Source organism: Rhinolophus sinicus, chromosome 17, assembly GCF_057876585.1.
Source record: "Rhinolophus sinicus isolate RSI-liver-muscle chromosome 17, RSI-T2T, whole genome shotgun sequence".
NCBI lineage: Eukaryota > Metazoa > Chordata > Mammalia > Chiroptera > Rhinolophidae > Rhinolophus > Rhinolophus sinicus.
Window position 1 is genome coordinate 187508354 of NC_142517.1, and position 11284 is coordinate 187519637.

The 11284-nt window shown below is 40.9% G+C and overlaps 1 protein-coding gene across 7 annotated transcripts in view; it reads right to left on the bottom strand.

Moving 5' to 3' along the window:
* INO80D (INO80 complex subunit D) overlaps positions 1-1482 on the bottom strand; it is a 61406-nt gene extending 59924 nt beyond the window's left edge. For 2 of the 7 annotated variants that reach the window (XM_074340838.2, XM_019726893.3), the window contains exon 1: positions 1343-1482. The gene's annotated coding sequence lies outside the window, so the exon portion shown is untranslated. The other 5 variants (XM_074340848.2, XM_019726891.3, XM_074340825.2 and 2 more) reach the window with 4 other exon arrangements.
* Between the last annotated feature and the right edge of the window lie 9802 nt (positions 1483-11284).

An 11284-nucleotide genomic window follows, 5' to 3' on the forward strand; every position in this document is an offset into this window, starting at 1 on the left:
TTGTGTCATCGGACAGTGACCAAACAGGACAGGAAACTCCTCCATCTGGGGGCTGCTCCAGAAACCCAGCCCCCTCTCACTGACAGTCTCCTCTCCGCTCCCTGCAGCTTTCTCCCCGCGGGGGCAGTCCAGAAAAAGGGGCTGGAGACCCAAAGGAGTCCTGGACGCGAGGACGGGGTGGGGGCGGGGTGGGGTGGGGGCGGGGGGAGATGCTAGATGTGAAAATCTCACTCCCGGTTTCTGGGGTAAGAACTAAAAAGGCGATTAGGAAAGCTTGCCCAGTAGAAATACCACCTGAATTTACCTCCTCCCTTCCCACCGCAAAAAGCCCAGTCACTAACTAATAAGCTAAGAAAAATCCCTGGGAAAGTTTTCCAAACGGGAAGAGAAGGCCCTCTCCCCAGCCTGGGGGATCCTGGGGAATGGGCTGGAGTTTGCAGCCCAGGAAGGGCTCGCCGGGGAGTGGGGTGGGGCGCGGGCGAGGGGTGCAGGAGCGGAGTACCTTCAATGGACAGGAACTGCCAAAGAGTTTCAAAATAGCCGAGTGCTCTCCCCAACGCCCTCGGGGGTCGCGAGCGCTAGCACCGGGGCTCCCCAAAAGGAGGGCAGCCCCCCATTCGGGCCTAAAAGGAAACTTTCCGGGCCGCGGCTGCACCTGACTCCTCACCGCCCCACCACCCCACCCCACGCCCGCCAGGCCGCCTGCCCCGCCCCAGCCAGGCCGCCCGGAGCGCAGAGGAGGGGGGATAAATAAATTTATTACCGGAATGGGGGAGGGGGGCGTTTGCGAGAGACCAGGGAGAAGGGGTGGGTGGGTGCCCGTTCCCCACTCCTAGGCCCTCACGCCCCTGTCCGGGCAACCCGGGCCTGCCGCCCCACCGGGGAGCTTCCCGGCCCGCGCAGCCTTCAACCCAGCAACGACGCCGTCTGACCCGGAGGCCCCGGGGGACCCGAAGGGGCGCGGGGAGGCCCGAGTACGGGGGCAGGGCGCGGTCGCCGCGGGGCCCGCCGGCCCAAGGCCTAGCCGGCACCCCCACCCCGCCCCACACCCCCACCCCGGCCCGCAGGCCGCGCCGCTCGCCCTGCTGCGGCCCCGGCTGGACCCGCGTCCGCCCGCCCGCCGTCGCCGCCCGCGGGCGCCCCCGAGGCCCCCAGGTCCCAAGGCCCCGCCACCCCGGTGCCGGCCCCTCTCACCCTTTCATTCTGTCCGGGGCCTGGCGCGGGCCGGCGAATCCCCGGCCTCACGTAAGCGGGCTCGCCGCCCGCCCTGCCTACGCGGCCCAGCCCGCCGCCCTACGGGAGCCCGGGGATGTGGGCCGGGCCTGGGGCCGCCTCTGCTTACCTTTCAGCTGCTTTTTTTTTTTTCTCCTTCCCCCCTTTTCCCTCGGCTGGGCTGACAGATCAGAGTGAGAGGCGCTGGCAATGGACTAGGAAGCTCGGCTGCCGCTGCTACTGCTCCCCCCTGGGCTCCGGAGAGAGCCTTTCCCTGTCAAGCAAGAGGGGTGAGGATCATATTTTTATTTTGGAAACTAAAAAGTGCTCCCAGGGTCTGTGATTATTAAGGGGAAATCCCTGAATATACTCTCCAGCCAAGAAGGCAGGGCTGCCGGGGCTGCACAAGAAGAGGCAGCAGCCTCCTACAGCACCACTACAGGCACTGCGAGGACATAACACCAGAGAGCCGCTCCTCTGCCCTCCGAAACGACAACTTTCCTACCATCTTGGAGGCAGAGGAAAGGGGGGCGAGGGGGAAAAGTGCACCCGCTCTCGACAAAGTACAAATTTCTACTTCTCGTCTTTGGGAAAAAATCCACACCGGCCGTCTACACCGGCGTCTGGGGGAAAAAGCAGGGAAGAAACTGGGGATGCTTGAGAAACGTTTTCATTTGCACCAGGGAGAAAAATGTTTCTGCATCTTCTGATGGAAAGAAATCTTTACAAGACCCAGGTTTTCCGGTGATTATTGTTTTCTATTTTCTATTTAATTTTTTTCTTGTTAGTGACAGTGGTATTTTAGTTTTTTTTCAGGCTCATGATTTTTTTTTCCATTATAGATCTAAGTTCTGTGTCTAGTGGTCAGTTCATAAATTTGTACTTCAAGAGACTTGATAACCACTTTATCTTTGTGTATTTATGTCTGTTTTTGTATATATAGATATTTATGTTTCCTTATATATAAAATTTTGTTATATATTCTCAAAGGTGAGATTGCTGAAAGACAATTGTAAAGGTATGTCTTTTGTCTCCTTTTCTCAATACAATGTAAATAAAACCTATTGACTGTGCAGAAAGGCATGATAGAACTGATTATTTTTCACAGTACAAATAAAGACAGAGATCAGTGGGGGTTAAATACAATTTAAGTATAACTAACCATGTTTCTGGAAATAATCCTAAATTCTGTTATGGTCGGCCCATGAAGAAAGGTTACTGTAGAACTGGAATTAGATTTTAAGTAGAATGGCTTATTAAGAATTCATTATATCCAGGCATTTAAATTTTATTTTTTTTTAAGATTTTTTTAAGGTTTAGATTTTTGGTGCATTACCCGTGTTGCTGTCCACTTTCTGCTGTGTCACAGAATTGAGAAATGTGGCTTTTTGTTAGAGTTGAAATGTTGTTGGTTCCAAACTTCCAGTGTGCTGCCAGCCTGTATAAATAACTTTTAATATATTGCAGTGGATGTCATCAGTCTTTTTTTTTTTTTTTTAATGAGGAAAGCTTAGATAAATGGAATCAAAGTTACACAGTGCTGAGGTAGGACAGAGGTGAGAGGAAGGTGCTGCCCATTTGCAACAATTCCCATGGAACTCTTACTGAAGGGGAATAAATTGCAGAGATATTTTCCTATTTTGTGATAAAGAGAACACTAGAACATGACCAGAGGATCTTTTTGTGTGTTCTCCAGGGAATGATGAGTTGAATCTTACAAAATTATTTTTCTAACACATGTTGGCTAACCTAGTGGGAATTAATTTGTAATATTGGTTCCTTGAATAAATAGAATATTTCATTTCTTTCATTTAAAATGTATTACAAAGCATCTTGAAAATAGCTGATGACTCTACTTCAAAATATTTATTTTTGAACTTCCAAATTTAGAAATTCCCATTAATTTAAAGTGAGTTCAGATATTATTTTCATGCTGACTCCCATTTTTTTTCTTTTAGATTTTTATTAAAAAATATAGCTAACAGACAACATATCAGTTTCAGGGTACAACATGGCTGTTCAACATCTCTATATCTAGAGAAGTAATTACCCTATGTCCAGCAACCATCTGACACTATACCATGCTATCACAATATTATTGAGTATATTCCCAATGTTGTACATTATATCCCCAAGACTTACTAGTGTTTTTATTTGAAGTTGGTTTTTTTAAAGATTTTTAATTAAAATACAGCTCACATACAATATTTTATTAGTTTCAGGTGTACATCATATTTATTCATCAGTACCCACCTAGCACTATACAATGTTATTACCATATTATTGATTTTATTCCCTATGCTGAAGAAGTGATCGTCTTAAGTCCATCAACCATCTGACACTACCATCTGACACAATGCTGACACATGCTATCACAATACTATTTTTCCCTCCTTTTTAAATTTTTCAATTAGAGTTGACATTCAATATTATTTTATATTAGTTTCAAATGTATAGTATAGTCTGACCCCATTTTTTTATCATCTAAATTTGAATACAGTACCTGAATAATCTAGGTTCTCTTTTTTTTTTTCTCTTTGGTAGAAAAATCTAAAGCAACTAAAGTAAAATTAATTGATTCTTACCATCTTGGAAATTTTACTTGTGAATTTGTGTTATATTTACAATTTTTTTAAAAACACTTGGAGGTCAAACACGTCATAACAAAGAAATTACTTCCCTCAAAGTAGTGGACTTGAAAAACGTGTTTTTGAACAACTGGCTCCTTAAATGACATTATACTATAAAGTATGACATTACTTTATAGATATGCTTTCAATTTTTCAAGAAATTAAGATGTGCTTCCTCACTGAACTCTTATGCAGCCCTCTTTTGTAACCAACAAACTTGTTTGCATGATGTGTATCTGGGCGGGAGGATATGGTGCATAATCTTAGCATTTGAATGTCTTTCTCTTTATAAAGCTTGACTTGTACATGGCTATAACCATGATGTTTATCCACCAGCTGAGCTAAATAGCCCAAACTCAGTGAGTTATAGCCTAACCAAGAAAGAAATTCCACTGTATTTGCAATGCTGGTGAATTTGATTGGTCAGTGTTTATTTCAGTTGATAATTGAATTTATTTCAGCTGCTATGTCTCTATAATTCCTTGAAGCTGCAAGTGCTAACAAAACTATTGGCATAACCTCAAATAATCCTACATGTTCCCATTAAAATTCCCAGTACTCAAATCTGGCTAACATTATTGAGTACCTAATGCATCTTGGTAACCAAACTGGACACTTATGTATGTGCTTTCATTTAATTCCCCCAAGAGCTCTAAAAAGTATTATTGTTCTTTCTTTTCTTTCCTCCTACTCCTCCTTTCTCTTTCTTTCTCCTTCTTTTAAACAGTTGGGATAACTGTCTTCACTTTCAAGGAGTGTAGGGCCACTACTCGGCCCTACAGCTTTCCAATAAGATTCCAAATTTTCCTGCTGTAGATTTTCTGAGGTACCTACCACAGCTCGATTCTCTGTATCTGGAAATGCTAAGTTCCTGCCATATGCTCTTTGCCAAAAACAAACTGAGTAGCCAGCAGTTTGGAGCCCTCTTCATTCAGTAGTGGTTATGTCACCTTTGTGAAGTCTACTGCCTAAGTCTATCCGTTGTTTTGAATACAAAAATAGAAATTATTTGTCAACTGAAATGCGCTGAGATTAAGAGAGACGTCCTGATCCTGAAAAGGAACAGTGTATGTTGGTAAGCACTAGAATAATTAGAAATGTTACCTACAATTATAAACTTATGCTGTTTTTTAAAAGATCTAGTCAGTGGTGACCTATAGCCATGAATGCCAAAGTTTTCCCTAGGTGATACTTGAAGCAATAGTGTCTTTCATCTATTGTTATTATGCCTTACTTTCACGAGTAGCTGGTTTGGCCTTTAGTTGAAATAGGAAACTCTTGCCTTAATATTTTTACTATTAGAATATTTAATTGATCTGCCTCTTGGTATTAATGCTTTTAATTTTGTAAAAATTAACTACCGTATTGTGAGTACTATAGTGAAGTTATTAAGAAAATATCACCTATATCCTTAAAAGGCCCCATTCTAGATTGTGTGGTCTTAAAGGGAAAGATTTATGCATGTCTTTAAGCAATAAAGCCATGCCTTTATTAGCAAATGTGTGCTGACAGAATCACCAAGTGTTTAAAAAGACACTGACAGCAGACATGGTTATACAAATTAATGGGTTGTTTGTTTTTTTGTTTGTTTGTTTGGAGGGATAGGAGTGTGAATATAAACCTTCCCTAATCTTACAGATGTTTTCTCTAACATTTCTAAAGTCATACCAAGAATCCTTAGCTGGTGTAAAAACTCCCAAGGAGGTGAAAAGGTAGAAGTGAGATGTGCGTGGCGGGCCAGATGGGTCAGTTAGTTACAGTGTGAGCTCTGGGCAGCAGGGTTGCCGGTTCGATTCCCACATGGGCCAGTGAGCTGTGCCCTCCCCAACTAGATTGAAGGACAACGACTTGCAGCTGATGATGGGCCCTGGACAAACACACTGTTCCCCAATATTGCCCAATAAAGTTTTTTGTTTTTTTTTAAAGTGAGGTGTGTACACAGCCTAAAAGTTTTTAAAACCATGCTATTATGATGGCCATAGACACAAATTTTTTTCACTTTAAGCATTTCTGTTTTGGAAACATTTATTGGTAATGTTTCTATCTAAAGCAAAGATTTTGGTTTTATTGTGGTTACTGGGCCCTGCAAGGAAATGTTTCTGAGACAAGTGTTGTCTTTGGCAGACATCCAAATCGTAGCTTTAGATTATTTAAGTATGAAATTTCTGTAATATAGATTCAACGGTAGTCAAAACACACGATCAGGTAAATCTCCCAAGTTCTAACACCTAACCGAGGGGCATTGAGATCTGGGAACTTCTCCCTGATGTCAAGCCAGAAACCACAGAAGTCTTTTTGTTTTGTTTTGTTTTGTTTTTTGTTTAATCCCCACAAGGGCCAAAAGATATCCTCTGGGAACCAGATGGTCACTGGCAACAGCAGGAGCAAGACGTGTCCCTCGTGCCATTTCACTGCCTTCTCATCATGCTACAGGCAGAGAATTGTGATGTCATAGCCTAGGCTATAAGCATTCTTGGGCCATTCTACAGACTCCCTTACCTTAGGCTAAGGAAAACCACTCTGCCACTGAAGTCATAGTTTAAGTAATGATTAGAAGAAAGAAACAGCCTAAAACAGTATTAAAGATTGGACTTGGGGGCTGGCCCGGTGGCTCAGGCGGTTGGAGCTCTGTGCTCCTAACTCCGAAGGCTGCCGGTTTGATTCCCACATGCGCCAGTGGGCTCTCAACCACAAGGTTGCCGGTTCAATTCCTTGAGTCCCGCAAGGGAGGGTGGGCTTCGCCCCCTGCAACTGGCAGTGGCGACTAGACCTGGAGCTGAGCTGCGCCCTCCACAACTAAGACTGAAAGGACAACAACTTGACTTGGAAAACAGTCCTGGAAGTACACACTGTTAAAAAAAAAAAAAAAAAAGATTGGACTTGGGTAGAATTATAAGTGATAGCCTTTTCTATAATTTATAATGAAAAAACTATGTCCCAAAAGTGGTGGTTACCTAAAACATTGTAGTAAGAAGAGAAATCCATAGAGTCCTCAGAGTAATAGGCAGAGGTCCACACAAAGGTGACTACTATTCAGTTCTGGAATACAGCCCATTGATAAGTTTGGACTTCCTGTACTATAACATCTTTGCCATATATCTGTTCTAGATTTTCAGGATTCAGTAGTAAGATTGGGAAATAGGGAGAAAATCTCTCATTTTTTAAATAAGGAGTAACTATTAACACAATTCAAACAGCTTGATTTAAATTCAGGTAAAGAAGGTTATCAGATATAATATGATGAGGCCAGTTGTACACAAGGAAGGAAAAAAAGACCTCAATAACTAAATATTGTACTATTTACCTTACCTGTATACATTGGTATTTCTGTTTTATGCATATCTGGGTGCTATATGCTCTTACAGTAGGTATTTGCATTTTGTTTTATTCTTAAGGAAAACCAGAAAAAAAGAACTGAGGGGATTGGAGTAGATAAGATTCTACTACAAGTTACCCAACCTCATCCTTCTTTTAGGCTGATTCTGTTTTTTTCCCCCCACAGCAAGCCATGGCCATTCTTGTCTTGATGCCTCCATTTTTCTCAGATCTACCAGATAAATCTCACAATGCTTTGATGCCTTATTCAAAGTCTTGTCTCTGAAACCTTCTGCTGCCAACCTGATTCTACAGTGACAGTATTTTAATGCCTTGAGTTGTTTTCTAGGTTTGGTTTGGTCTGGTTTCGTTTTTCCACATGTGTACCTCTTGTGCATGAGGGGCCATAGTGGTTAAGAGCTCAATCTCCAGTCAAGGTCATCTGGCTTAGAAACTTGGCTCCACCATTTTCCTTGGTAACACTACCCTGGGAAAGCTACTTACCCTCTCAGTTTCCTCATTTGTGAAAATAGGGATAATAATGGTATCTACATCACTGTGTTGTTGTGACATTTAAATGGCATAGTGCATGTAAGGCACAAGGCAGGGTCTCCAGCACATAGTATGTGCTACATAAAGGTCAGCTGCTCTTTTGGTTGCTTGCCAATAAACACCTTACAGGCAGTACGGCTCAAGGTCAGGGAGTATTTTGTTTTGTTTTTAAACACTACAAAGTCAGTGGATTTAGCACTAGTCACAAGTTGAATTCAACACAGAAAAAAGATGAAAGAAGGCTATGATTACAGCACACCAAATATCTGCATTAAAACAGAAACAGCCCATTGATTTTTTTTCCCCCATATATTTTTCAATATCCAGATAGCTGATAGTCTGCAACAAAGAATTGTGAGTTGAATTGAGCTTTTGGTGTACTTCACACTGAATCAAGGTCTTAAAAATTTTTAAATGGAGGCACAGGAAGAGTACATATAGAATACACAACAGGAAAATATTGTGACCAGTTCATGCCTCTTTCATTAGCCGTTCTAAAGAAAGAGAATTGCATTTAAATTCAATATGAGTTATTGATGAAAAAGACTTTTCTGAGACATAAAAAAGATTATTAAGCATCTCCAAAAAGAGTCATCACACAAAAGGAGTAGTAGATGTTTGACACATGTAGTATTTCCAACTAACGTTATATAGAACATTGTAACACAGGTACTAGTTTTTTGTTTTAAAATGCACATACAGTGTTAGGTAGCAGGCAAAGTGTGGGGTTTAGATCAGGAAACCATATGTATCTCCCAGAGCTAATATTTATTTACTAGCTGTACAAACTGGTGCAAGTTCCCTAGCTTGTCAAACTTCAGTGTCCTCATTCTTAACACATTGCTTGAATAACATGATTTATAGGACCATATGTAGTGCAATATCTGACACATAACAGCTACTCCATAACTATTAATTTCTATTTTCTTTCCTCTTCAGTGAATTCATAGAAAGTTAGACTTTAATTAGAAAACTGAAAAGAGGTCTTGCTCTAGAATCAATTTCTAAAGTATTAAAGAATATCAAATTAATTAGAACCCTATTTACATATTTACTATATTTTCTTGCATGATTTATGTGAGATTTCTTTTTTTGATTAAAGTTGTTAGTATTCTTGAGTACCGTTAAGTTTAATTTTAAAAAGCATGATTGAACTATATATTTTGACAGTAAAAACAGGATCAGCCAACACAAAACCACAAGCATTTATTCCCTCATCCATGTGCCAGATTGCTAGGCATTTCCCTAGCACTTGGCTCTTAACAGGAAATGATTACAGGGGTCTTCTTATTAGCACTAGTGATACCGTGGCAAGAAACCTCACCACAACTCTGGCATAGTGTATTTGAAACGGAACTTAAATCCATTTAGCAGATTCTGACCTACTACAAAGAATAGGATGATAGAAGATATCCCGTCATTTTGGTCACAGTATTATTTCATGAAATTGTTCTCTTCAGTTACATATGTATGTAGTATATTTTTTATGGTGGGTTGGGACAAAAAGTTGAAGAGCTACTGCTGTACATTAGAAGGCTGAAATCTGTAGCGTCCTGCAGTGGGTACGTAGTGAACAAGACAATCCTTGTGCTCACTGGCTTTACAGTCCAGGCATAGGATAAAGGTCTAACCTGGCCTGCTCGGCGGTGGGGACTGAGAGGAACTTGAGCCCACTGGACTTAAAAATGTTTTGTTTCGTTTTTTTCCAACTGCTGGCCAAGCTAAACCTGTCTGTGGCAAATTAGATAGGTTATCTCATCAAAAAGCAACTTGTCCATGCAATTCACCTCAAAGACAGGAAGGAGCCATTGTGTGATCAAAAAAATAAAAGAAAACCCAACAATGCTAGGGCTTCTGTGCTTGGAAAAATAAAATGAACAGAGTTGTAATTAAAGGCAGTGAAGGTAGTAGACCGACTGAACTTTACATTGTTTACCTGTAAATCAAAGATAATTTGAATCTCAAGTTACATATTTAAGACTAATAGGAATCATTTTTTCACATAGCAGGTTCTGACCTTATAGAACTTAATTCAAAAGACAGAACTTGTTGCAAAAGTTAACTTTGTAACAGTTGAAAATACGAGGAAATTCAGCCCAATGTGGTTAGCCTTCTCTTAGTGAGTGCTCGCTGGGCACAGTACTGAGTTAGGCTGTGGGGTAAGGAAGTGAAATAAAATATAATACCCAGTGACAGAGAGCTTACCATCTAGTTGCAAAGATAACATCCCGGAAGTCCTTGGAGAACAGGCAGGGGCTCAGCTCCCGGCGAGAGAGGAGAGAAGGCTGTTCAGGGTTGTCGCAGGAGGAGATGCAGGAACCCAACTCAGTAGCTGAGTGACCCTGGGCCGCTCTCTGAACTTGGAGCCTCTTTCACTCCTAAAAACCAAAAAAGAGTGCTTGTGTAGATTCGAGAAAAGGCGTGGAAATCTCTAGCACAGTCCTGGCACATAAAAGATACTCTATCACTGTTTGTTGAATCTAAACGGAGAGAATTTTTATTTCTCTGGGGCAGAGAAAATAACATAAGGTAAAGCAGGAGTGACTGACTTCTCTACAATATAACAGGAGTTACATGCTGAGAAATGGTAGAAAATGAGGAAACAGGGTAGGGCCCAATTAAGAGGATTTTGAAAGCTAAGCCGAAAAGTTCAAACAGCTATAACAGGCAATAAAAAACCATTATTTGTGCTTAAGCAAAAAGGATCTGCTATTTAATGATTCAAGGAGTACCTATGAATCATTTATAGTGTGCTAGGTAGGTACTATGGTCAGGATGTCGAGGAAATAATAGACCCTGCCCTCAAGTGGCTTACATCTGGCAAGAGAGAAGAATTATTGTTTGGGGGATGTTTTATTTTTATACAGATCCTACCTTTAAAAATATAAGCTCCATAAAGGCTAGGTAGGGTTTTTTCCCTTTTTTTTCTTAATCTGTTTTGTTCACTTAACATCTAGAACAGTGTGCCTGCCACAAAATATGCACCATAAATGTTGGTTGAATTAATATTTGAGATTTTGAATTCCTAAGAATGCAATCTCTTTGAGACTACTAGATAATTAAGATATGGCTTTTAAATAGGTTAAATGAGAAGGGTTCTGAGGAAGCAAGTATGGACTTTCTGTCAATTTCACTAATAGTCTAAGATGGTTAGTAAAATATCTGCACAGTTCTAATTATGTCAATAACTGGAGCGTTCTATTCCAATTACCCATATTATAGTCTAGCTTAAAAAAAATCTTGAAGTAGTGCTAAGTATCCTACTTTTTTCTATTACCATGTTTCTGTTATACATTCTTTAGTGCTAAAAACACTTACATGTATGCATACTCTATTTTTAAATGACTGTCACTTAATATTGAAAACTCTATAGGTTAAAAAATAAAAAACAGATATAAGAGAATCACCTGAAGTAAAAAGCAAACATACAAAAGGAAAAAAATATGGTTTTCATTATAGCCTTTTGTGTGGAAACTCTAGAAAATTTGAGCAAATATCTTTGAGGATTCCCTACCCCCCATTTTGTAAGACATGATCGATTATACCATCTGCTCCCTGGGTAATTTGGCAGCTGG